Below are 26449 nucleotides of genomic sequence, written 5' to 3'. Positions count from 1 at the left end.
CTTCCCATGAAATCCCATCTTCTGTCCCAGCGTGCAGCAGGCCTGCACCAATGTTTTCCAGCTTGCTTTAGAGAGTTGTAGGGTGGAGGTGGTGCTTCCTTGCCCCCTACTGTTTGCTTCTGTCAGCTTTAAGGTGTTTATGTATTTCAGTTTTCCTTTTCTCCCCTCCTCTGTGCTGCCTGTGTCTTGCGCATATGCAGGATGTTGGTGTAAGGCAGGGGCCGGCAGCTCTTTGGGCCTGTGGGTCACAGAGGCGGTACTGGGGAGGTGAAGCGGGCCGGTCAGTGGTGCCGATCCTGAATAGCCCAGATCCCGTGTGCCCTACGGCTCCTCCCCGTACTGCCAACACTGCCCAGCCTAAGCCCCAACCCCAGCTCACCCTGCACCTTCTCTGGACTCCCTGGACAAAGTTGACCAGATAGAACCTGTGTGCATAACCCTGGCCCGCTGTGCCCCTGCTCCGGACAACCTGTGCACACTGAGCAGTGGTAGTAGCTGTTGCTTGACATGGCGGAAACATGACTCCTCCTCACGGTGGCCAGTCCCTTCTTCCTGCAGCTGTGCAGAGTCTACATGTGGGCTGCCCTGGGGCTTGTCTCCACTGCCTTCGCTGCTGCTTCCGGGCCATGCAGCAGGGCCTTGGCGGCTGTCCAAAGGAACCATAGGGCAGTCCAGCCTCAGGCTCATAGTAGTTGCCCCCAGAAGAGCCTGGTAGCCGTGAAAGGTGTGGGGCCACTTGTCCCTTGTCCCGAGCATGAGCTTGTGTTCACCTCCAGCAGCTATGGCTGCTGCTCAGTGTGGGTGGGCACGTGTAGAGGAGGTGCAGTGCAGTTTGGGGTTTGGGCTGTGTGCACGGGTTCTGGCTGGGCTGGGCTGGTGCTCATCCACTCTGCCGGGCCTAGTCCTGAGCGGGCACTGTCTGGATGGAGTTGGAGCTGTGCGTGTGGGTCCCTGCCAGTAGCTTGGGTTTGGGGCAGTGGCGGCAGAAACTGGAAGCAGCTGTCTTTGCCTGTACAGCCTGGAGAGGCAGTCCAGGCGCACCCCGCTGCATGCCCAGAGGCAGCAGGATGCACCAGAGGCTAGACAGTGATTGGGCAAGACAGAATTGATGTACCTGCCAAGGGGCAGACAGTTTCTCCATGGGCCACATCTGCCCATGCTACTCATGGTGTTTCATATGGAACAGGTTTTAGGAGCAGAGTATCTGGAAGGAGGACTACTGTTGTAAAACTGTCCGTCTCCATACAGCTGTCTCCCCACATGGCTTTGTGGCGCTGAGCAGCCGTAATATGCTGGTGCCCTGCCCATGGCATTTTCCCTCCCTCCCAAGCTACACCCCCCTCAAGGCCAGTGCCCCTCACTCCCCTTTTCTATGCTGATGCTGAAACCTGTCTAGAGAGCAGCTTGCAAAGCACCAAATTTTAATTTTTTAAGCAGAAAAATAAATGAAAAAACCTGTTGTTCAGGAAGCACTGCAGGACATCAGTTCAACTTCAGGGGAGTTTGAGATGTTTGGTATATAGATTCTCACCTGTGCAGGAGGGAGGAGGCGGCTAACAGCAGGTTGTCTCCACTTTCCAAAGGTCTTTTAAAGCTTTCCTCTGTTCACGTCTAATGTTTACATGTGGTTTTCACTTTGTTTTTTAAATGGATATTCCGATATGTGTCAAGCAGATTGGTGTCCCTGGAAGTTTGGGAATGAGAGTGAATCTGTTTTCCTGTGGACTTGGGAGATGCCAATGAGCTGGGGCCCGTGTCCCTGGAAAAAATACAATTCTGGAAGGGAAGAGCACTGCTCATCTCTTTCCCTGCCCACCTGGGAATGCTCCTTGCCCTGTTTTGTTTCTTTTACTCTGCTGTCTAGACCTATTTTAATTTACAAAGGGTCACAAAACCAAAAATCAGTTGGTGTTTTAAGCTGCTTTTTTCCCACCTTTTCAGGAAGCAGTTACTCATCTTTGGTCTCACCTGTGTGCGGGCCGGGAGTGATCCGGGGCCCTTTTTTTGCGGCACGGGCTGTGGCCAGCAGCCCGGACATGCTGGGTCAGAGAAAGCAGGCGACATGCTAGAATTAGGCACGGGCACGTAATGGTTGATTCAAGATTATTTTACTTACACCGAAGATGGTCGCAGTGCAGGCAGGAAAACTTGCTTGAGTTGCAGTTACAGATAGAAAAGAAGAGAGGCGGACTAGAGTTCCTTCCCATGAACCTTCTAGCCCAATCCGGTTGGAGGCTCTAAACCGCGAGCCCGTTGCGCCAACCGAAGAAAGTACTCGAAGCAAAAAGCTCTGAATAGACTCACATGAAGTTTGCTAGGCTCCGTGGATCCTTTTTTTTTTTTGCGCGCAGGGAAGAGGGATACGTCAAGGATTGCGCTTGGCGACGGGGAGAGGCTAGAGGCTGATCAGACCCCTGTTGCCTTCCTGAAATACGCTGGGTCCAATAGGCTCCGTAGCGCTTAGAGATCTTCACAAGACATGAAGTCTCCTTCTCCTGATGTTAGTGGAGTCCTCTGACTTGGGCGGAAACCACTCAAGCCTCTTATACGGCTAGCAAGCCAATCGCTAGCTGCCACGTGGGAATATTTTAACACAAGCCAATAATGGGGCTCGAATTTTAATACAAATGGCGGGAACTCCTTGCAACGTGCATCTCCTTTCTGCAGCTAAGAAATGCACCCTGCAAAGAAAGCTTCAAATTGGCGGGAAAATAATTCAGCGGTGCCAAAGTGCACACAAAACAAAAATCACACCCTTGGGTTGTGACAGCCTGGTATTGAAGGCTGGAGAAACAGATTCTTATTGTACTTTCTCAGGCCATTGCTTGTGATGTAAATGCAGGCTTATTACTTGTTAACTGTTGCAAAGAGCATCTTCATCTAACACAGGAGGTATATGGTCCCACTAGGGACCTCTTACTGGACTTGGTGCTGGCTACAGGGGATGACCTGGTAGGGGATCGACTGACACAAGGTAACCTAGGGGACAGTGACCATCCATTTATTGGATTCACTACCTGGCACAGGGTGGAAAAGATAACCAGTAGGGTAGGAGTGCTAGACTTCAGTGTGGTCAGGAGATTAGTTAGCGAGGCACTGAAGAACAGGAGCATTGGTGAGATGGGAGTCCAGGAAGGGCAGTTGTTCCTAAAGGGAGCAATCCTACAGGTGTAGAAGAAGATGATCCCGTTGCACAGGAGAGGGGAAAAAGGGGCCAAAAAACCCTCTTGGCTGAACAGGGAAATGCAGGAAAACCTAGGGGCAAAAAAGAGGCATATAGACAGTGGAAGCATGTGAGATCTATCAAGGTGGAGTATACCTACTTGGCCCGCACTTGCAGGGGGGCAGTTAGAAAGGGTCAAGCAGAAATGGAACTTGGGCTGGCAACAAAAATTAAAAACAACTAAAAAGTCTTTCTTTAGGTATATAAGGAGTAAAAAGAAGGTGCAGGGTAGCACAGGAACCCTACAGGACAAACTAGGGCAAATAGTGATAGGTGGGGTGGGCAGGGCAAGGCTGAGCTCTTCAGTGAGTTTTTTGCTTCTGTATTCCTGAACATGGATCAGGACAGATCTCCCAGTTGGATGCTAGACAGGCATAAAAGGGATACCAGCCCACCAAGTGTTTGTGCCAACTTGGTGAAGAGTTTTATGCCTGCACTTGGAAAGACTGGATGTGTTTAAGTCAGCAGACCCACGTGATCTTCATCCAAGATGCCAAGGGTGCTGAAGGATTTGGCAGCATCATAGGGGAGCCCTGGCACAGCTGTTTGAGCACTCGTGGCACTCGGGTCAGGTCCCAGAGGGCTGGAAAAGGGCCAATGTGGTCCCTATCTTTAAGAAGGGAAAGGAGGATCTGGGTAACTAGACACCAGTTAGTCTCACTTCTATTCTGAGGAAAACCTTGGAAAACATTAAGGATCACATTTATGGGAGTCCTGGAAGGTGGGGGGATGCTGAAGGGCAGTGAGCACATATTCATAGCAGGTAGATCCTGCCTGACTAACCTTGTTTCTTTTTATGACCAGGTCACAAAATGCTTAGACACAGGAATTGAGGTAGATGTCATCTACTTGCATTTTAAGAAGGACTTCAACATGGTATCTCATTCTAATGTCATTAATAAACTGAGCCGCTGTCACGTAGATGATTACACGATCAGGTGGGTGGCAAAATGGCTCGGTGTCATAACCAGAGAATGGTGGTGGATGGGTTGATATCAACCTGGAAAGATGTGGGCAGTGGAGTCTGACAAGGCTCGGTCCTTGGACCTGTGCTGTTTAATGTCTTCATCGGTCACTTGGATGAGGGTGTGGAAAGCCCTCTGTCCAAATATGCAGATGATACCAAATTTATGGGTAACGTTAACATGCTAAAGCAGAGGTCCTCAAACTGTGGTCTCTGGACCAGCACTGGTCCATGAGCTCCATGTAGGTGGTCCTCAGAAAGGTTGCAGAACAATTGAGAATCTCTGCATTTGGCCCTGCAGTTGATTAATTTTTTTCTGGTGACAGAGATTAAGTGGTCCGCTGAGACCCTTGGCAATTTTCAAGCGGTCCATGCAAAACAAAGTTTGAGAGCCAGTGCATTAGAGGGTTGGGACCAAATCTGTGGGGACCTGGACAGGTTGGAAAAATGGGCAGACCAGAATAGGATGCAGTTGAACAAAGACGAGTGCAAAGTGCTGCACCTAGGGAGAAGGAATCACTGGCACGCTTACAGGCTGCGGGAGAGCTTTCTCAGCATCAGAGCAGTGGAAAGAGATCTCAGAGTGATTGTTGACACCGAGATGAGCGTGAGTTGTCAACGTGACAAAGCGATTGGTAAAGCTAACTGCACTTTATCATGCGTTCGCAGGTGCAGGACAAACAGGTCCAGGGAGGTGATACTTACCCTCTATGCCACATTGGACGAGCTGCAGTTGGAGTACTCTGTCCGGTTTTGGACGCCACACTTCAAGAGGGATGTGGACACCCTTGTGAGGGTTCAGAGGAGGGCAAAAGTATATCTATTATAGAAAATAACATGCAATATATTTAGTTACATCAATTGCCACACTGCTAGCTAAAGATAAATCTATGATATACCATATAGGGATCATTTATGTATGGTCTGTTAGCTCCTTTTAGGCCTTGTGCTTTGTTTAATTGTGTTTGATGGTTTCCTTTACTTGCTGACCAAGTTAGTTGTCACAACTGCAAAGGTTCACACTGCGGTTACTCAGAACAAAGCCTTGGCCCTTGTGCTTAACAGCATAAGTGCGGCTCAGCCTAGGCACCTTGAAAATGGCCGAGGCTGGCAGCAGGGTCATCTTATCGCTATTTGTGCTGGGGTTAACAGTGTGAGCATTTTACCTTGCGTGAAAGTGTCTGATGTGCGTCTGTCCTTTCTCACAGGCTAGTCCTTGCGCTCCTGTCTTTGGAACCAGCTTATCGGTGAGGAGGCGCAACGTGACATTTGGCACCAAAAGGCCTGGAGTAGAAAGAAGGGTCCCCGACATCCGTCGCATCTGCAACGGGTCCCTGCGTGAGCTACTGAGAAACAAGCGTTTGGGGCCCGCACCGGTCTCCCGGAAACATCCAAGCCAGCCCTGGCAGCAGGTGCCTGCGCATTCCTGCCTTGGACACGGTCAGGGAACGCAGCACGCCAGCAGTTGCCTCAGCTTCTGACCGGATGCACGTTGTTTGCTTGCAAGCATCCAAAGCTAGCACCTCCAGCGGCTGCAGCTGTTGCTTCCCAACTACTAGGAGAGCCTTGCAAAAGCAATGGCCTGCCCCTGGGCCAGGCTGATACCAGTGGCTCAGACCCAGAGATTTGCTGTTGTACCTCCTGGTGTCTGGATTAGGTGTCGAGCACTTGGAACAGTGGCAGCTTCAGCACATATTAACCTCTCGTCCTCCTGTGGCCAACACCACAGAGCCCATTACCCTAATGTTTCTGTCAGCCTCTGTCTCACCCTTCCCCTGAAGGCCTCCCATGAAATCCCTTGTCCCATCCCAGTCTGCAGGTTGGCTCCACCAGTATTTCCCAGCTGCACGTGGAGAGTTGCAAGGGAGGTGGGGAAGAGAGTTTTATGCCTGCATACTCTTTACTTGTTTCAGCCTGAAGCTGTTTGTCTCAGGGCCCTTTTTTCCCCTCTCTCCTCCTCTGTCTGTGCTTCTGCTGTGTAGCCACTGCCTCCTGTGTATGTGGGAAGGTGATGTAAGGGGGTGCACAGTTGCCCTTAAGAGGGAGCAATTTTTCTATGGAGTTAAGATGAAACTGCTGTACGGAGCACCTTGCAAAATGCTTCCAGGTCTGCAGCAGTAGAAGGTGTATGGGGTAAGGCACAGAGATGAGGGAATCGCACTGTGTTGCCCTCTGTGAGCTTCCCGGGAAACACTTGGTGGGGGGGTGCAGTTCATGTAGGTGCCTGGGCAGTGCAACCATTTTTCTTCCATGCCCATGGGGTGTGGGTGCAGGTTTCCCCCTGGGTGACATGACACTGCCTGTGCAGACCCAGTCACCTGAGCGTAGAGCCAGGGGGGACTTTATGGTATTGTTGGGTTTGAACTACAAAGGAGCAGGGACCAGGATGCACGGGTGTCAGAGATGTGTTCCAGACCAGGTGAGGGGTGCATGCAGGTCTGTGGCAGCGTCCTAGTGCAGGGCAGGGCACTGGGGGGGGGTCCCTGTGCTTCTGGCTAGTGGGGGAGGAGCCTGGTGCTGGGGGTGCTCTGTGCTGCTGCCCACCAGCCCATGCTTGTGGGATGCTTTGGTGCCCCTGACTCCCAGCCCGCAGCTTCTGCTTGTCTTGTGTTGCCCTCACTCCTGACCCGCAGCCTTGTCCCCACGGAAGAGATCAGTCCCAAATGCGACTCAGGTGGGTGAACAGGTGATCCATGGCTGGGTTTGGTGGGGGAGCGGGGGCAATGCGTCCCCTAAGTGCATGGTGGCATGGGGTTGTGTCCCTCACTGGTGCTGTGTGGGCTGGGGATGTGGTCCCACTGTTCCTGAAAGCAATGGGTTGCCCCTGCTGGGCTGCAGAGGCCCTGGGGCGAGGGCAGCAGGGAGGGAGCCCGAGTCTGCAGTGGGCAGCCTGCCCCTGCCCTGCACACAGGATTGTGGGCACGGGTTCCCGCTGCTCCTCGGGAATGCGCACAGCTGTGAGGAACCCCCCACCCAGCCTGAGCCCGCAGCAGGCAGGCAGTGGGTGGGGGGAGCTGGGCTTTGGTCTGCTGCAGCAGCCGCTGTCTCCTGCCGGGCAGGATGCCGTGGACACGGGTCCCTGGCCCCATAGTGCTGGCAGCTGGGGGCCCTCTCTGGTAGAGCTGGGGGCCAGGAGGTTGGGCGGAGTGGGGAGTTGAGGGGCTTTTCATTTTAATCAGGCATTTTGGTGTTTTTATTTGAGAATTATTGGGGTTATCTATCAGAGATTTTGCTTTTTTTTTTTTTTTTTAATCTGGGAAAAGCAGGATGCTTCCTCATTAGAGCAGCACGTGGGAGCCAGGGCCTGCAGCGTTATCAGGCGTGGGGTGGACACGCGGTTCCCGGTGTCAGTCAGAGCCCGGTGGGTGGCGGGCACGCTCCGCAGCAGCACCCGGGCTCCGGCGCTGCCGTGCGCTCTGGACACGAGGGGCAGCTCTGAGCCGGCACGTGTGGGGCCGTCTGCAAGGCTGGCTCGGGGCAGAGCAGACCGGGGTGCTGTGCGCGGCCCTCGGGGCTGTCAGGCAGCCGCTTGCCCAGCGGAGGCATCGGCGTTGCAGGCGGGATCCCCCATGGCCACGGGCGGGGCGGGCGGGTGTTTTGTGCGCGGTGCCGCAGCTCGGCCCCTTCCTCCTCGAGCCGGGGAGCTGGTGCTGGCGGGACGCTGGTCCTGCCCGCCTGGCCCTGGGCGCGCTGCTCGCCCCCCGCACGGGGTCGGAGCCGCCGCTCTCCTGGGGCGCCTGGTGCGGCCTCGTTGCGCGGCGGGGCAGCGCGGTGCGGGCGGGCAGGCCCCGGCGCCGGACGGACCCGGGGGAGGGGGTGGAAATGTGCCTGTGAGCAGGGGCGTGGAGCTGTGAGAGCACCGGGGGGTTTTCATGCTGCCTGTTTTGTGTGGGAACTTGGGAGACATTTTTTGTGGCAGTGTGATCTTTTTGGTGGGAAGTTGGTCCTTTAGTGTGGCGATTTGGAGATGTTTTGTGGAAATGTGTGAAATATGGTGGTATTGGGAGAATTGTGTGAGGAGTTGGGACCTGTATTTGGAAATTGTGGAAATGTGATTGTTTGGGGGGAATTTGGTCATTGTGTGTGGTGATATAGTGCCTTTTTTGGAAATACTGCTATTTTGTGTGGAAACGTGATGGTTTGGTAACTTTGTGGAAATGTGTGTGGAAATCTGTTGATTTTGTGTGTGGAAGTGGTGTGGTAATTTTAGGGTGATTTGGGAACTGTTTGTGTGACTGGTGTGTCGTGGGACCTGTGGAAAATTGTACGGGGGTTGGTTCACTGTATGGAAATACGGCTGTGTTGTGTGAGGGAAATGGTCTGGGGATTTGGAAATTTTTTTTGTTGGCTCGTGTGTGGGCTTGTGGTGACTTGCGTGTGGAAAACCAGACATCTTTTGTGGTGAGTTGGAGGCGTTTTTGTGGAAATGTTTGGAGATATTTTGTGACGTTGGGAGAGGTCTGTGGGGATTTGGGACGTTTATTTGGGAGTGTGTGGAAATTTAAAATTTTGTGAAAAACTGGTGATGTGTGGTACGAAAGGACCTTGTTTGTTAGAAAACGTGATTTTTTGTGTGGAAAACTGGTGATTTAGGAACTCTGTGGAAATGTGGTGATTATGCCAGTGGAAAATGGTGTGGTAGTTTTAGGGTAATTTGGGAGCTGTTTGTGCAACTGGTGTTTGTGGGAACTGGAAATTTGTGTGCATGGGAATATGGTTGTGTTGTGTGGGGGAAACGGTGTGGGGATTTGGAAACCTTTTTTGAGGGTATGTGGCGACTTTTGTGTGGAAAACAGTTTGTTCTGTGTGGTGATTTGAGAACCCCCTTTTTATCTGGAAGTGCTGATTTTGTTTGGTGGAAGGTTAGTCATTTTGTGGTAATTTGGTGATGCGTTGGTGGAAAGGTGTGGGGAAACGTGGTATTGGGAGAATTCTGTGGGGACTGGGGAGCGTGTCTGTGGAAATGTGCTTTTTTGTGGAAGATGTGATGGTGTGTGGTGAGAGAGGATTTGTTTTGGAAGTGTGATTTTTTTTTTTGCGTGGAAAACTGGTGATTTGGCAGGTGTATGTGGAAATGTGAGTGGAAATATCTGGTGATTTTTTGTGTGTGGAAAATGGTCTGGTAATATTAGGGTGATTTAGGAACTGTTTTTGTGGAACTTGTGTGTTGTGGGACTTGTGGAATAGTTTGTGGTGACTGGGTAAGTGTGGAAATATGCTTGTGTTGTGTGAGGGAAATGGTGGGCAGGGGTTGGAAAAATTTTTGTGGGCATGTGTGTGCCTGTGTTTGGACATGTGGTGGTTTCCATGTTGAAAACTGGTGCTGATTTGAAAACCTTTTTTCTAGCAGTGTGGTGGTTTTTTTGTGGGTTTTTTTAGGTGGGAGGTTGGTCATTTTGTGTGGTGATATGGAAGTTTTTTTTGTAGAAACGTTTTGGGGAAATATAGTGGTATTGGGAGAGTTCTGTGGTGCTTTGTGAACTTTTTCCTGGAAATGTTTGGAAATGCGATTTTTGTTGTGGCATTTAGGACCTTGTGGTATATAGGACATTTGGAACTATAGGGGTTTTGCATGGAAATATGGTAATTTAATTTTTAGAAAAAGGTGTGGTAACTTTAGGGTGATTTGGGAACTGTTTTGTGCAACCTGTGGAAAATTGTGTGGTGATGGGGTAAGCATATGGAAATATGGTTATGTTGTATGAGGGAAAATGCATGGTGATTTGGAAACCTTTTTTGTAGTAGTGTGTGTAGAAAAGTGTGATTTTTTGTGTGTGTGTGTGTGGTCATTTGATAAGTCTGAACGGGAATGTGCCGGGCTGGCCCATGGGGGTCATTTCATCTACTGCGGTGCGGTTAATGGTGTGTGTCTTCTCACTCTAATGAAACGGTCTAACGTGGTTCTTTCCTTTTTTTCCAACTGCTCCTTGTGCACCTGTTCATGGAAGCAGTGTCAGCGAGGAGCTGCAGCGTGAAAGAAATGGGACTTGGAAATATCCAAGGCACCACGGGTAACAGGTGAGTACGAGTTTCTGCCTTAAACACTCTCATCGGGCAAAATGCACCCGCAGCTGCTTAGGCTTCTACCTGGAGGCACATCATCTGTGTGTCGTGCTCCTATGATAACACCTCCAGTGACTGCAGCTCTTGCCTCTAACTGCTGGTAGCACCCTCCAAAAGCAATGACCTGCCCCTTGGCTCACAGGATCCCAGTGGCCCAGACCCCACAGCCTTTGTATTCTCCCTTCCTGTGCCAGGATGAGGTGTTGAGCACTTCGATGTGTGCAGGCTTCAGCACTTGTTAGCCACTGAACCTTATGTGCCCAATATCCAGGCCCTGTGACCTTGTCCTACCTGACAGCCTCTCCTAGTCTCATCCTTCCTCGGAAGGCTTCCCATGAAATCCCTTGTCCTGTCCCAGTCTGCAGCAGGCCTGCACCACATTTTTCAACTTCCTTTCGAGAGTTGTAGGGGAAGTGGGGAGAATACTCCTTTGCCCCCCGCTCTTTGCTTCTCTCAGCTTTAAGGTGTTTTTCTGTTTGTTTCCTTGTCCCTCCTCCTCTGGCTGTGCAGTGGTAGCATTGTCTCCTGTATATGGTGGACATTGGTGTCAGCCAGGGGCGGGCAACTATTTGGACTTGTGGCCCACACAGGCAGTTTTGGGGAGTTGCAGCAGGGCAGTCAACACCTCCCTCCGCCCGAGCCCCAAATGTGCCAAGCTTGTGGGCTCTACGGCTCATCCCTGCCCCTACCAACAGTGGACAATCCCAGCTCCAATCCCAGCCTGCCCCACGCCTGCTCTGGACTCACCTCAGCCATAGTGGACCAGTCACAACCTGCGTGCACAGCTCCAACCCTCGCCCGCATTGCTCCTGCTCCAGACCGCCCACCCACATTGAGTACTGGCAGCGGTCGGGCAGAAGCTGCTGCTTGGCATGAGAGAAAAATGGCCCCTCCCTCTTACAGTGACTAGGCTGTTCTTGCTACAGCTACCTGGAGCCTGCACCCAGGTTGCCCTGCTGAGCCTCTGCCACCATCACTGCTGGGGCAGCAGCGGCAGTGCAGAGGAGATGCAGGGCAGCACGGGTGCAAGCTATGAGCGGCTGCAGCAAAAAAGGACCCAGCAGCAGGGGAGGAACAGTTTTTCTTTTTCATCGAGCAGCAGCTTCTGCTCGACTGCTGCTGCTGGTGCCATTGGTCAGCGTGGGTGGGTGAGTCCAGAGCAGGGTCGGGGCTGTGCATGCGGGTCTGGCTGATCTCCTCCATTGGGCTAAGTCCAGAGCTGGGGCGGGGTGGGGCGGGATCGGGGCTGTGCGTGGGGGAACTGCCAGTAGCACGGTGCTGGGACCAGTGGCAGTGACAGCTGGAAGGAGCCACTGCTGTCCAGGCTGCCTAGAAGGGCAGTCCAGCCACAGCCCTGCCGCATTCGCAGGGACGGCACGATGTGCCACGGGCTGGACAGTGCCCGAGCCAGACGGGACCGAGGAACAGACAATGTCTCTCCCCATGCTGGATCTGGCCTGTGGGCAGTATTTTGCGCGTGCAGATCCACATGTTACATCCAGGATGGCTCTGGAGAAGTAGAAGATAAGCTGGAGCAAGTTCCTTCAAAAAATGTACACCAGTCTATTGGGATATTAGTAGTCAGGCACTTTTGCTGACAGCAGCTACGTAAAGCAAAGAATACATAGGCATACACGGTACCGGGTGGGAAGGTGCAACGGCCCCTTGCAATCCATCCCCCAGGTTTGAGGGCGGTTCCAGAATCCCGCATCTCTACCTTTGTGCGGGGGTTTTATAGAGTTCAGGTTGAAATTTCTGTATTCCACCCTGTTTGTCTGAGGTAAGGAGCGCTCGGCCAATAGAGTGGAGAGCAGGGAAACTGAGGCGAGGCCTGGGACTGTTTGTCTTTCCAGAGGTCACCTCATTAGCATTGCATGTGATTACTGACCTATACATCTCAACTCCCTCAAGACTTCTCTCACATGCTACTCATGGTGTTTCAGACTGAACAGCTTCTGGGATCAGAGAATTGGGAGGGAGGAGTAATGTAGCGTAGCAGAAGAAGGGTGAGGAGTGTTCAGGACTCCCTAAGAATCCTCACCTTAGACTCGAGCAGACACTCGGTACTTTAGCAGTGATGGAATATCGTTCTGCATCGAGGGGCCTCGTTTGTCCACTAAGTATAATCATTCCAGATAAAAATTGCCAGATAGTTTTTCTGAGAGTATGAGTTGGGGTGGAATAGTTTGGTTTTTTTTGTTTGTTTTGTTTTTTTACCTTTTAGCCAGTAGCATTTCAGCCTGGATTTCCTTGGCTGATCTCAGCATATCCAGTGTCCCATTTGTGGCTCTTGTTGCTGAGCCCTGAAATTGCTTGGAGTTTATGAGACGACTTTTCTTTATCCAGTTTCAGCTGTGTGTGATGGACGTAGAGGGTGTTTTTAATCAGTCATGTACGTTATGGAGAACCAGGTACTGTTTAATCTTTTGACAGACAAGCCTACAGTTCTGTTATGGTGAGGACAGTTTTGCAGGTTAAGAGACAACATTCTAGGTAAGTAGCCATTCCTTTACTTATTACCAGGGATCCTGCTTTTCTCAGAAGAAAAAACAAATCACAAAATCTCTGATTAGCCCCCCAAATCCACCTTTTTTCATGATCAAAGGGAAATGCCACTATATATATAGGGATTGGTTGAACACTGTTTTATTGATATGTTTCCAATGTTAAAGCCACTTGGAATCTTACCGGTGCACAACCTCGTGGCCATTCCTGTACTCGTCACTCCCCACCCATGGCCCCCTAGCCTGCCAGCGCCCCTTAGTTGCCAAGCATGGTCCCTTGGGCCCTGGCAGTGCCCCTCAGTTCCCACCCACAGCCACATGCTGCACCCCAGCTGCCAGGGTTACTGGATCGGGGTCCTGGATGTGTCAGGCGGCAGCTGCTGTGGCCTGAGGGGGGAGCGGAGCACAGCTCCTGCTTTCATGGATGGCACAGCCTGAGTAGAGCCTGTGGGGGGTGCGTGCATGCTATCTGCTATGGGCTTGGGCACTTCACTCTGTTGCCCTTCCCCTGGGGTTTCTGGAGCCCAGTGGGCAGGACCCAGCGTGGAAGTAGAGAGCAGGGATGGGCAGGGAAGATTGGTGCTTCTCCTGCAAGTCCCACGCTATCATGATGAGGCACCCTGTGCCCACCCAGCAGCAGCAAGGGGAAGAACTCTGTGCTGCCATCCCCGGTGCTGTCTGGCGGGCAGGGGGCAACTTGCTGTGGTAGTGTAGTGGTCACGGTGGTGGCACTGAGCTCTTCTGTGCCCTATATTGCCCTCCTGTGCCAGCTCTCACCCACTGGGCCACAGAGGCTTTGCAGAGAGGTCAGCAGGGTTGGAAGACCAAGCCTGCAATGGGCAGCCTGCCCCCAGTGTGCACAAATCGGAGGCGTGTGCACCCCATCCCCCCTGGAGTGTGTGCAGTGGCAGGCAGCCAAGCCCTCTGCCCACTCCTCACCTAAGCCCTGTAGCTGTGTATTGCAGCCCCAGGCCCCATGCACGGGCACAGCTGGGCAGCAGCCCCAGCCCTGCCCAAGTCCCTCACTCCCTATTTATGGGGGCCTCAATTCACTACCTCCCGCTGCACCTGACTTCCCTGTGGGGACTCAATCTCCAGGCTGTGGGCAGGTGTGTACATGCTCACATGCGCATAGCAACCCTTTGTGACCCCTCCTTCTATTCCCCCGAGAGCCTTGCAGGATGAAACTCTGCCAGCCTGCAAGGAGAAACCCACCGTTGGTCATGCTGTTCCCCTTTAAAGGAGAAAATCTGGATCTCTCTCATCTAAAAGAGAAAATCTGGGGGGGCTGGGTGTCGGCAAATAAAAACCTAGGATTCCGGACTAGCCCAGGGATTGACACGACACCTCATTCGATGAGTGACAGGAAGGCTTTATTTACTACAAGTATTTAAGATCAAGTCAAGTGATTCCAAACCAAATCAAAGTCCAGTAATTAGCTATAAGGTGATGATTTCTTGCCAAACAGGCGGTCTGTTTCTCTTCAACTTCTTGAGTAAGTTGGGCACATCAGCAAGCCGTGTCAGAGAGGTTTTTCACTCCTGAAGCGCGCGTGTGCTGCTTTATTGCTTTTTTTTATACCCTTAGTTTAGCATGTGTAAATCAAGACAGAGTCCCAAGCAGTAATTGACAGGAAAAACCTGCTAATTACCGGTGATCAGAAATTTCTAATTTGAACGAGTTACCTTCTTCAGTAACAAGAGGTTATCCAGTTTGGAACATATTGAGAAACTGATTAACCGCTAGGAAAAATGTACTAAATCAGGAGGAGACATCTATTACGTATGGAGAATGTCTTTCGGCACATAAACACGAGTTAGTCGCAAAAGAAATATTTATCATACTAATTAATCAAGGATAGACATTTCATACGGTTACACACCAGACAACTAAGAGTCTGCGTGAAATCATCCTGAATATAGTCAGATAAGGTGGAAGAAATGCTTCATAATTCCTTCTTAGATGGCCTAGCCATGAAATCGCATCATCTTGCATTATGCAGTTAGCATTATTATTCTGTATTTTAACTTTTGTGAGTAGGGCCAAGCTTAGCATGGTTTTCAGAGTCATTTTGTGGGGGGGGATCCTTAAGGTGACAAACTGGGTTTTACTGCATTTTTCCTTGGCGAATGGAAACCCTGGGTCCCTGCCAATTACCCTTTTTGTATGTAAAGTGAAGACACAATGACATTTCCCAGTGACACTCCAGTCCCTCTTAGCCGGTAAAGGATTACAACCCTCCAAACTGGATAAAGTGGCTAGAGACAGGGCTATAATGTGCACTTTTATAGATCACACCTCGAGGCATAAGAATAAACCCTTTGTGCTATGCCTACCTAGTGACTTGTCACACCACAATACAGATTGTCAAGTCTACCAGCTGGGGAGATGCAGGAGGGAGGAAGAGGCTAACAGCAGGTTGTCTCCACTTTGCAAAGGTCTTTGTAGTTTCCCTTTGTTTAAACCTAATTTTTACGTGGGCTTTTCAAACCGATAGTCCGACGGGTGTCACGCAGACTTGTTTTGCTGAAACTTTGGGAACGAGACTGAACCCATTTTTCTGTGCACTTGGGACATGTCGATGGCTGGGGCCTGTGTCCCTGGGAAAACTCCAACTCTGGAAGGGAGGAACACTGCTCATCTCTTTCCTTGCCTGCCTGGGAACACTCCTTGCTTTGTGTTTGTTAAACTCTGCCATTTAGACCTATTTTAACTTGTGACAGGGTCACAAAACCAAACACCAGTTGCTGCTCATAGCCGCTGTTTCCCACTGTTCCGGAAAGCAGCTACTCGCTCTTGGTCTTGTCTGGTATTAAAGTCTTGAGAAACAGATTCTTATTCCACTCTCTTTGGCCGTTCCTTGGGATGCAAGCGTAGGCTCATGGCTTATTCATTGTATGCCAGCTTAAGTACGTGTCATTTGTAAGTTAGACTTCTGGTAGGTCCGTCGTCTGCAATAGTCAGTGTGGTCTGTCAGGCCCTGACCATATCCTCAGCCTACACAGGGGGGAATCTGCCTGCAACCTTCCTTCCCTTTTCCCATCACCACCTTCTTAACCTCCCTGCCTCTTTACTTGTTCCTCATTTGAGGAGCTGTTGTGTCCCAGTGCTCCTGTTCCCTGGTGCTTCCCCTGGGTACCCCCCCTGTCTCCTATATGTGCTGGAGGACTGGTTTAAGGAGATGCACAGAGGCCCCCGCAGAAGTCCTGTGTCTTCATTGTAAACCCATGACGACTTGCAGCTGTGTGTTGCCATTCATGGGGTGTGCCATGTGTGGGCTGCAGCTGTCAGAAGAATGCTTTGGAGGAGATGTTGCTCATGAAGGGAAGCAAAATTGTTCTGCTCCCCCCTACTGAGCTTTACAGGGTGATACCTGTGAGACATCACATCCCCTGTCCAAACCTGAGCCATCTGAGCAGGGGAAGTGACATGGCAGAGGGGCCAAGATACCTGGGTGACAGCCCAGAGTGCGAGTTGAAGGCTGCAATGGAAGCGCTCAGAGTGTGGCCTGTCAGATTCCAACAAAATCTGTCAAGAATCGCATGTAGCTTATCACAAGGACACGAAAAAGAAAAGCAGGGGCCCATGGTAGAGTCTTACTGCATTGGTCAGTGATTGGGGGTGAGGAGGCTACATGTCCTTCCTTCACTGCTTGTCTGTTGACTGTCATTGTTAAAGGGCCAGGGTTGGGGGCAGGGGCATTCTTGGCTTCTTGGCCAAGTGCCTGGGGGAAGAGGTAGGAGGGAGGGAAGGTTCAGGGGGTCAGAGGTCAAAGTTGGGTGAGGGTTCAGCAACCCCAGACTGCCCAGGTCTCCCCCTGCCTCCCCCAGGGCTGGGCTAGCCGCTGCTGGCAGTGACCCTGCCTGGAGCAGTTGGCAGGCCCTTGTAAGCAGCCTGCACTGCTTGGGAGATGTGGGCTGTGACACCTTGGTTTTTTGGACTGTGGTAAGAAAGCAAACAGCCTTGTAGTACAGGCTTCAATTGTGGGACTGCACCCTGTTTTTGAGACCCCCCAGGAGCTTATTTCTTGTATGTCCATGCAGGATAGTTGGAGGGGGAGGGAACGGAAAGAAGAGGCATGGATGAGACCTGCATCTTTCATTCAGCAAATTTCAGTAAGTAATGTTAGTACTACTAACATTATGCCTGTTCTGATACTTACTATTATTTGTTTTCCCGTGTACTTTGCCAACAAAGAATCTGGCAGGTCCCAGTAAGGAAAGGAAGTTTCCAAACAGGTGACAGAAGAAAGAAACCAAATGATTTAAGTATGCAGGTGATGTTGTTGTTGTGAAGGTCCAGGAACCATGGGGGAGGCAAGAATTTTTGTGATGTCTTGTGTGGCACTAACAGCATGGTTTGGATGGAGAGAAGCAAGGTTTTAGGCATCACAGTCCCCTTTTTCAGTCCTTCCTTCCCAGCATCCTGAGGAAAGGTACTGTCATACCCCAAAGGTTGCCTGTGTCTATGCCCATCTTACAGTTGGTCTGGTAAAACAAGGGTCAAAAAACCAATGGCCTGTGGTCTGGATCCAGCCTGTGAAGAAAACTGGTTCTAACCTGTAGCAGTTCAACCAAGGAGCAGCACACTCCAATCGTGACAGCAGCAGGGACATCCCCAGCAGCCTGTTGCCACTGCCTTGTTTGTTCTTTGTGCTGCAGCAGAAGCAGCCTCCCCAGGGTCCCAGCCCCTGCCTTTTTGAGTCCTTTCACAGCCTGTGGTGATTGCTGGGGAGCAACCTCTCCCGTCCGCAGCGGTGCACAACGGCAAAAGAACGGCCCTTCCCTGCAAGGAAAGATTGCACCTAACTCCGAGCGAGCAGAGCAGAGCAGAGCATCGACACAGAGCGAGATGCTCATCTGTAGAGTAGTCTGGCCTTGCCGTTGCTAGGAGTGCCTAAGTAGGGAGGTGTTGGAATAATTTCTCAGGTTTTTCCCTAGATCGCTCTAAGATGAGAGGGGAGCACTAAGCACACTTGGGTTCGTGCATGTTCCCCATCATTTTCAGAAGCGGACGGCAGGAGAAAGTTTGTGGTCAGCGATAGCAGCACAAGGCCGCGCAACCAGGCTGGGGAACATGGGGCTCTTTCCTAAACCAGGAGTGGCAGGACTTGCACAGCTTTGCCAGGTGAATGCTGTGCCTGAGTCCTATATGTTGCTTACCTTGGCTCCTGCTGCCCTCTCCCTCCCTCCCTCCCTCCCTCCCTCCCTCCATGAGCACAGGTACAGCCTTTCTTAAGCCCCTCTCACTGCTACCTGGCCAACTTTTAAAGCAGTGGTTCTTGCCCTTTTTCACTCTAGAACCCCCACTATCCTGGTCCCTGACTCAGAGAGTCCCTCCCTCCCTCCTTCCTGTTCCTTTACCCTGCCCCCAGGCAGCCTTGCAGCGTTTCTCTCTACCTCGCTGTGACCCTTTAAACTCTTGCAGAGGAACCTCTCTGCTCCCTTTGGCTGGTGGTGTAGACAACAGGGAGGAAGGTGAGCCAGCCTCTTCCTGTCCTCCCCTGTCTTGGAGGCACAGTGAGCAGAGCTAGGGTATAAAGATGGACGTGGGCCCTGTGCAGCGAGCGGAGGCTGCTTCAGCACTGCACCTGAGGACGAGGACTGAGCTGAGCACAGTTGAGTTCTTGTTGCCTGGGCAAATGGGGAAGGTTGTGCCTGCTGGGAAGGGTCTGGTGGACACGTCGGCCTCTTCTCCACGCTTTTTCTGTGGGCGGAGCGGGTGGGATGTCCTGCAGGCAGTCAGGTCGAGGACAGGCACTGCTGAAAGCACTTTGGCAAAGTTGAGGCTCAGCAAGGGCTCCCCATACTGCTGCTTGGTTCCTTAGTGTCACAGTACCGTTTTGGTTTCTGAGTTCCCCCATTTCGTGTTCTTACAAACAGCTCGCTACCGCCGGGCCTCGGCCGAGGAGACTGCGGCCAGTCTGCGCTCAGAACCTCGCAGGCTGACACGGGCACAGAAATAACGCAGCTACGGCTCCCTTGACGATTACCCTTGAAATGCAAAAGGCAGGTCCCGCTACAGTGGCCACCCAGGCAGCTAAGAGGCAGGAGACCAAGCTGCAGCCTGAGCTTGCCTATCATACCTCAAAGATCTCCCACGCAGTAGTGCAGCACCACGCACGTTCTCCCCCGCGGGGTGGGAGGTGGTGGGTCTGACTGGCAGCAGGTCTGGAATTGGTGCAGTTTCTCTCGCCTTTGCCTTCCAGCTTGCCCGGTCCTGCAGACACCCGAAGCAAAGGTTTGTGGTAGGAGCCAGGTGCCAACACCTGGGGGTTGGGTTTAAAGCTGTGTGCCGGGTAGTGGGGCCTGGGCCAGGTGCTCCTTCTTGGTTGAGTGGGTTAGGTGCCTCACCCGCAGAGGTTTTGGGGGCTATGGCATTAGCGCCAAGCCGGGGTCAGGACAGGTGCTGGAAACGAGTGCTTGTCGCACATGGCCACGGAACAAGACTGGGCGCAGCTCCGCACGACAAGGCGGCACCTGCTACGGTGATGCCTGATGCCCGCTAGCGCTTCCTCACAGGTAGGACCTGCCTGGGGACTGCGCAGCCGTCAGCTGCAGGACCGCGTACCTGCCCGAGGCTGGGGTGTGCCGCGAGTGGCAGCGGCCCCTGCCTCGTGCTGAGGACGGCGCTGGCGGGCGGGGAGGGCAGTCTGTAGTCCTGGTCCCTCCGCCCGGCCCGGGGGCAGAGCTAGACCCAGCGCGCGCTGCCCTGCGGCCGGGCCGGGGTGCGCGGGGCGGGCGGCAGGAGCGGGGGGCGGTTGGGTCCCGGGAGCTCTTACTGGGGGCCTGGGCGGGATCCGCCGGGCCGCCCTCGGGTCCCGGCGCGACAGCGGGAAGCCGAGGTGCGGCTGGTGCCGGCGGGGTAGCGCTGGGCGGTCGCGGCCACGGGGCCCGGTCTGTGCGGCGGGGCCCGGCGGCCCGTGCGGAGCCGTCTCCCTGCGCGCCCGGGGCTCTTGTCCCGTGAAAAGCCGAGCGCGGGCCGGCGCGGCACGTGACGGGAAGGGGCGCTGGAGGCGGGAGTAGTGTGGGCTTTGCTGCGCCGCGCCGCGCCGGGGCTGGGGAAGGAGCCGCGCTGCGGGGAGCGCCGGGCTCCTGGCGCGGGGCCGCCTGTGCGGGCTGGGCGTGCCCGGTCCCCCGCGCCGGGGCGGCGCTGCCCCGTGTCCCCGCGCTTTGTCCGTCCTCGTTTTCGTGTTGTTAACCCGCCGCTTTTTCTGCGCTGCTCCCAGCCGGCGGGCGCGCTGCTCCGCGGGGTGCTGTCCCTCGGGCGCCTGGGGCCCTGCTTTGCTGGGGCCGGGGGTGTTTTGGGAGCCGTTGGTTGAGACCTGCCCTCGGTCCGAGTCCTGGCCTGGGAGTGCTGTTAATTGCCCGCGTTAATTGCCTCGAGTCGGGGCGGGTCTTTCCGCCGCGGTGCCTGGTCTCCGAGGAGAAGGGGGCCGCGGGGCCTGGGTGCGACGAGTGTCCCCTGTGCCGGGTGGGGCTTCCCCTGGGCTCCGGCCCCTGCCTGGTCTGGGCCTTGGCCCGAGGTGCCCCAGCCGCACCTGGCCTGTCCTGCCTGGGGCCCGGGGTGGGGAGGCTTGACCCCGCGGGGGCCGGGAGCCAGCTGCGGCCGGCTGGTGTCGGGGCCTGGCAGAAATGCGTCTCGCGCGGGGTGGGGGTGAGCGGTCCCGCTGTGGGGCGGCGTCCTGAGCTCTGCGCTCGCAGGCCGCAGTTTTGCAGCAGGGGCTTGCGGTGCCTGTGGCCTCCGAGAGCGTCTGCCCTTGTGTGTCAGACGCTCCTAAACTCCTTTGTGCTGTGCTGGGTTAACTGCTGTTTTTAATACTAGTTTACTAGCTGCAGCCCTCAAAATGCTAGGAATTACATTTTTATTCCCAAAGTATTTATTGAAGTCCAGGATTTTTAGGTACCCTTTGAGTGCGTACTTTAACACAGCATCAGCAATTATTTCAGGTGCAGGGCCACTTACCAAGTGGTGGCACCTGTTGCAGCCCTGTCCCTGGCTTGGTGCCCTGCCCCTTGGTCGCCGTCCTGTGGCTGCGAGTCCTATCCCGTAACCCTGACCTTTGCAACTGGAAGTCCCTCTCTTTGCCCCCTGGAAACACTCCCTTCAGGAAGGGGTTTTGGCATCTCAGAAGCAGAAAAATACCGAGTTATATTCTAAAAAGAGAACATCTACAACAACGACTAATTTTATTAAAAAAATTTAAAAAGCAGTAATTTTATTTCAAGAGTCACTCTTGTGCTCCCTGGGCACTGAAAACCCATCCACCCTGAGCTTCTCTGAGCGCAGCCAGGCTTCCAGAAACCGGTGCACCATTGGATCCAGCAGGTGCAGCCTGTGAACTGGGGCTGCAGCCGTGCAGCTAGCACCCTGCCTGGGCAGCCTTGAGGGAAACGGCTGCTGCGGAGGGAAGCACCCGCCCCCTGCAACTCGGGGGCTGTGCAATGCCCAGCAGCTCGTATTGGCAGGCTCTGCTGAGGGGTGGGGGGAAGCAGTGAGGGGCCTGATCTCCCTTCTTCCCCTTCCCCCAGCCTGAGTGCAGGCTCCAGAGCACTGTGGTTGTTTTGTTAAGCATTGTGACGAGCTGCTGAGATAACCCACCGGAGCGCTCTGGAGAGACGGAATAAGCCTCTGGAAGGGGAAAACTTATAGAGCGGATGACTGGTTCCTATGGAGAGGGTGCGGGGTGGAATGGAGCTGCTTCTGTAACTCTTTGGGTGGGAGTTGTTCTGCCCTCGGTGCTGTGAGGACTGTAAGGAGTTGCTTGTAAGGTTTTTTTGGTTGTGGTGGGGTTGGTTGGCCTTTCTGCCAAAGTTTCTAGGGTCTGAGAAGCAAGTGTAATGAAGAGACCTAGAGCTGATGAGTCGTGGAGGGTAGAGGAGGGAGCAAGAGCCTGGGTTTGTGCTTCTGGATTCCCTGTGGTGAGGTCTCTGCCTCTGTGCCCTTAGCTGCCTTGGAGCAGGACATGGTCACAGCCTGGGGGAGGTGCAAGCTTCCTTGGATCGGTGTGGGGTTGTCTTTGATTTGTCAGTTTGTTGCAAGGCACAGGGATGGCTTCTGGGAGCTTGGAGACACTGGGTGGTGGGGCCTGGATGTGTGTGTATGCTGTTTGGGAGGGATTTCAGTCTGGTCTTGATTGACCCTGTGGGCTTCATGTCTTGTTTTGTCTTTCAGGATCCTGGCTGTTGTGGAGAGACTTTGGGTTGGAGATGGATGCAAAGAAGTGGAGGCGTGCCATGGTGATGGAGGATAGAGCAGGAGGAATAGCGTGATGGAAGGTGGACTTACCTCAAGCGGGGGTGGTGTTTTGAGTGGGGGTGTCTGGGTGGGCTGGGAAGTCCCTGGTCTGGGTTGGTGTCCTGAGCTGCACGCTCCCAGGGCAGGGCTACTCAAGCGGAGGGCCATGGCACCCAGGAGTGCCTCTGAGATGAGTGGTGTACGGCTGGGCTGGCTTGGCCCAGAGTTGCTCTGAGTCTGTGCAAAGATGGGGAGTCTCCAGGTTGCGGTGGGACAGAGGATTGGGTCTCTGCCTGGCTGTACCTGTTGCCACATGCCTCCTTTCAGTGCTGGGAATTGCATTTATGTCTCATCTCTCTGGGTGTGTCACTGGTGTCTGTCTTTGTACTTCTGTTCTTAAAAATCACTGCAGCACTTGTTACTTTGTTCTTACCAGGACTGAAAGGAGGGTTGTGTTTGCATTTAAATTGATCCCCTCACTTGGGAGGGGTGTAGCTGCAGCCCCCTGCGGTTTGTTAGTGGGGCCAGTCCAAGCTGCTGTTGTACCCCTGGTTGGGAGGGAGGGGGTGCTGTCCCATTGGTGCTGTGAGACCTGCGCATAGCGCTGCAAGTGTTAATTGCTGTTCATTTTTGGTGGTGTGGACATGTTTGGCAAGATGATCAAAGTCTGGTCCTGAGTGGAGAAGAGCTGAGGAAGAGGTGAAGAGCCCTGGAGCTGGTATGGCGTGGAAGGAGTTGGAGACGGCCCGAAGCCATGCTCATGTGATCACCTGGAGCGAGGTATTTGCTTCTTGCGGGTTGCAGCTCTGGACGGACAGATCCTGCAGCTGGTAAGGGGTTGCTTGGAGCAGTGTGGGGCTAATTGCTAGACTCAGACATTCATGCTTTGCCCTTTGATGTTTTTCATGCTGAGGCTTTTCTTTTGCGTCCTCAGCAGGTGCCTGCATCATATCTGGGAAAGGGATGGCAAGCATGAGGACTGACGGTGCACAAGGACTGAAAGCGCAGCTTGATGCCAGGTGTGGTGAGTGCTGGGTCTCGGGGCTGAGGCCTTCCCCCTGCTGTCTGCCTACCCTGTGCGTACCCATAACAGTGTGTTGAGGTGCTCCCTTGGACGGATGTGTGGGGTGGCAATTCCCCCAGTGGTTCCCTTTGACTGTGTTTTGTTCTTCCACTTGGGGTGAATACCTGTTCTCTGTATTCCAGGGTCCTGGTGTTCCTGGAAGGAAAGGGTGAGGGCACAAGGACCGGAGCAGAGCAGCGGTAACGGAACCAGAGGATCAGGATGCTAGAAGGTGTTTTGTGTTTGGGATGGTGGGTGTCTGGTGTGCGGGCCGGGACCTGCTCCCGCCACCACGTGCGGGTCGGGAGGGGCGATCCGCGGCCCGTCTTTCGCGCACGCGGGCTGTGGCCAGCAGCCTGGGCACGCGGGGTCGGAGAGAGCCGGCGGCGAGCTAGAGTTAGTCACAAACACGTAGCGGTTGATTGAAAAGATTGTTTACTTACACCCAAAGATGGTAGTGGTGTAGGCTGGACAAGTTTCCAGGCTCAGCTCCCGCTTAGATCCTCGCTAGAGGACCATGACAAATTCGATTGCTCCCACGGAGTTGTTTAGGCTCCGCGGGTCCAGTTCGGTTTCTTGGTTCCCCGGAGTTGTTTAGGCTCCGCGGGTTTGAAGGGTTCCCCGGAGTTGCTTAAGCTTCGCGGGTTCGAAGTTTACAGGAAAGGGATATGTCTCTAGTGGGTTATGGAATAGAGAAAATCCCACACAATTTACTGATTCGTTTTGATGCACTGGCTGGGGGAGTAGTTAGCTGATTGCACGATTTCACAATGATTACACACTTAATTCATACAACACAATTTTATTTTAAAACTCCTTGCTACGCATATAACACTGCTTAGCCTTAAGAAACACCACAAACATTAAAAACACAATAATTGCATATATCAGAAACAATGCTCCGAATGCACTTCCTTCCCAAACAATACTATAAGAATTAGTGTTACAAAAACAACTACAATTACAACTAAAAGTTAAATTTGAATCAATACTATTATTTTTCATATTATACTTACAATCCTAGAATTCCGAGAAGCCAAATACCAAAATATGGTTTCATTCCTCAATAGTACGATTTAATGGGTTGGCCTCAGTAGTACGGTTCAATGGGCTTGCCTCAGCAATACGATTCAATGAGCTGGGCTCAGTAGTGATAGGACTAAGTCCCCTTCCTTCAGTCCCTTTCGGGCGCTCTGCAGCTTCAGCGTGAACTAAGAGATTCGTGTTCACGGAGAGGTTGGTTCAGGTGATCAGTCTGATCCGGCCTACACTCGTGATTCTTCCTTCCTTGTTCTGCAAGTGAAGTCACCTCCAAATTGGGACAGTAAGTTACAGTTTTTATTGAGCAAGCTGCTGTCAATGGGCTCCTTCTACTCAAGCCTGTCACTATTCCCAAATTTCGGCTCGGATCTTACTCAACAGATTCTTTTGCCTTTGTTGAGCATTTTAAATTACCTTTGGGAAACTTCCATATCACTGCAAATGCCCTTTCCTTACCAATCTGGTCAAAAGGACTTAGGGTTTGATCTCTCGGAACTCAGGATATTTGCTCTCTTTGTAAAAGACTTCTAAAGATAAAATTCAAATTAAGACTTTAAACAAAGTCAGGACCTTTTGCACGTAGTAGAAAAACAATGACTTAGATGAGGAGATAAATCTTATCTTCTTCCTGAAACTGGCTAATGTGCAACCTTTACAAACATGCAAACTATTTCATTCAATATGACAGGATACATCTGGGATTGCGATCGGCGACGGGGAGAGGCTAGAAACGAAAGCTCCGTAGGTTCGGTTATTAAGCCTCTATTGCCTGCTGAGGGGAGGCGCATTGGGTCCGCGAGGGTCCGCAGCGGTTGGAGATCTTCACACAGAGTCTCTCTCTCTCTTCCTCCCTCCTCCGACTTGGGCAGAAGCTACCCAAGCCTTTTGTACGGCTAGCAAGCCAATAGCTAGCTGCCACGTGTGCCTACATTTGGAACTGGCCAATAGTGTGGCGTGAATCCAAATACAAATGGCGGGAACTCCTTTGCAACGTGCATCGCTAGTATGCAAAAAAAATGCACCCTGCAAAGAAGCTGTAATTTGGCGGGAAATCCCCCGTTGCACCAGAGTTCTCTCCTGCAGCAGAGAACTCTATCCTGCAAAGAAAGCTACAATCGGCGGGAAAATAATTTAGCGGTGCCGAAGCGCACACAAACAAAAACCGCAACTTTGGGTTGTGACATCTGGGTGTGATGGGAAGGCTCAGGCAGGGTGTTGTGGGGATCAAAGTTTCCTTCCTCTCTTGTGGTGGCATGCTGTGGCCAGGGGTCCCTCATCTGGCTCTACATGAGGCTTGAGCATCTGTGCCTGTCCCTGCTACTAGCCATTTTGGCTCCCTGAGCTGGGTTTGGTCCAACATTTGAGTGCTGGTGTCTGGCCCTGTCCAGGGTTCGCTGGAACAAGATGGTGCGTGTCTGCCTAGCTGCTTGTCTTGCCACAGGCTCTCCCACTGGTGCCGGGAACGGCTTGTCCTGTGTCTGTATGCCTTTCTGGTTGTCTTCCATGTCACTGCAGCCTTTCTCTGCTCTTCCCAGAACTTGCAGGAGACAAGGGAATCTAAATTGCTTCCCTTGCTTGCAACGTGCATCGCTAGTATGCAAAAGAAATGCACCCTGCAAAGAAGCTGTAATTTGGCGGGAAATCCCCCGTTGCACCAAAGCTTCTGCCCAAGTCGGAGGAGGGAGGAAGAGAGAGAGACTCTGTGTGAAGATCTCCAAGCGCTGCGGACCCTCGCGGACCCAACGCGCCTCCCCTCAGCAGGCAATAGAGGCTTAATAACCGAACCTACGGAGCTTTCGCTTCTAGCCTCTCCCCGTCGCCGATTGCACCAAAAAAAAACAAAAATGTTACTTGTGGGGTCTTGGCAGGGAGGGTCCGCTGCCCCCAGTGCCGTGAGGCCTCTGAGTTGTTCACAGTGGCAAGTGTCTTCCTGTGTTTTGTCTGTGTCTGTGTCCAGAGGAGCCACCTTGCCAAGGCTTCAGGCACTGAAGACGAGGTGAAGAGCCGCAGAGATGGTGGAGGAGGAAATGGGCAGCTGTCTCGTGACTTCCCACTTTGTGTGGTGTGAGGCCTCTGCCCCTGTGACGTCGCCTGTGTGGAGCCTGCGGTGGGTTTGAGCTTCCTTGGAGCGGTGCGATGTCTTTGTCTTCGTGTCTGACCACTTGTTGCGCACTTGTTCTTTCATGTTTCCAGGAGCTGTTGTGTGTGTATCTTTGCAGGTCATGCTGTGTGTACGGTGGTTACTTTGATACATCATGTTTTGAGTGCCTGTGACTATCCAGCTCCGGGAGGCCGCAGACAAGCCTTTGAGAGCTTGGGTAGTGAGTAGGGGGGCCGGATGTGTGTGCTGGAGG

The 26449-nt window shown here is 52.9% G+C and overlaps 1 protein-coding gene across 5 annotated transcripts in view; it reads left to right on the top strand.

Annotated features, from left to right (window-relative positions):
* The window catches only part of LOC132250692 (syncytin-A-like), a 77954-nt gene that overhangs the window by 17939 nt on the left and 33566 nt on the right, over window positions 1-26449 (top strand). Inside the window, exons 3-13 of one of the 5 annotated variants that reach the window (XM_059727667.1) lie at window positions 4028-4161; window positions 4857-5001; window positions 5396-10205; window positions 12684-12743; window positions 16798-16869; window positions 21929-22032; window positions 22648-22821; window positions 22926-23015; window positions 23198-23286; window positions 26053-26202; window positions 26315-26416. The gene's annotated coding sequence lies outside the window, so the exon portion shown is untranslated. The other 4 variants (XM_059727669.1, XM_059727668.1, XM_059727670.1 and 1 more) reach the window with 4 other exon arrangements.

Source organism: Alligator mississippiensis, chromosome 5 (genome assembly GCF_030867095.1).
Source record: "Alligator mississippiensis isolate rAllMis1 chromosome 5, rAllMis1, whole genome shotgun sequence".
NCBI lineage: Eukaryota > Metazoa > Chordata > Crocodylia > Alligatoridae > Alligator > Alligator mississippiensis.
Note: the sequence above shows the minus strand (reverse complement) of the source record. Positions and strands in the feature narration are given on the sequence as shown.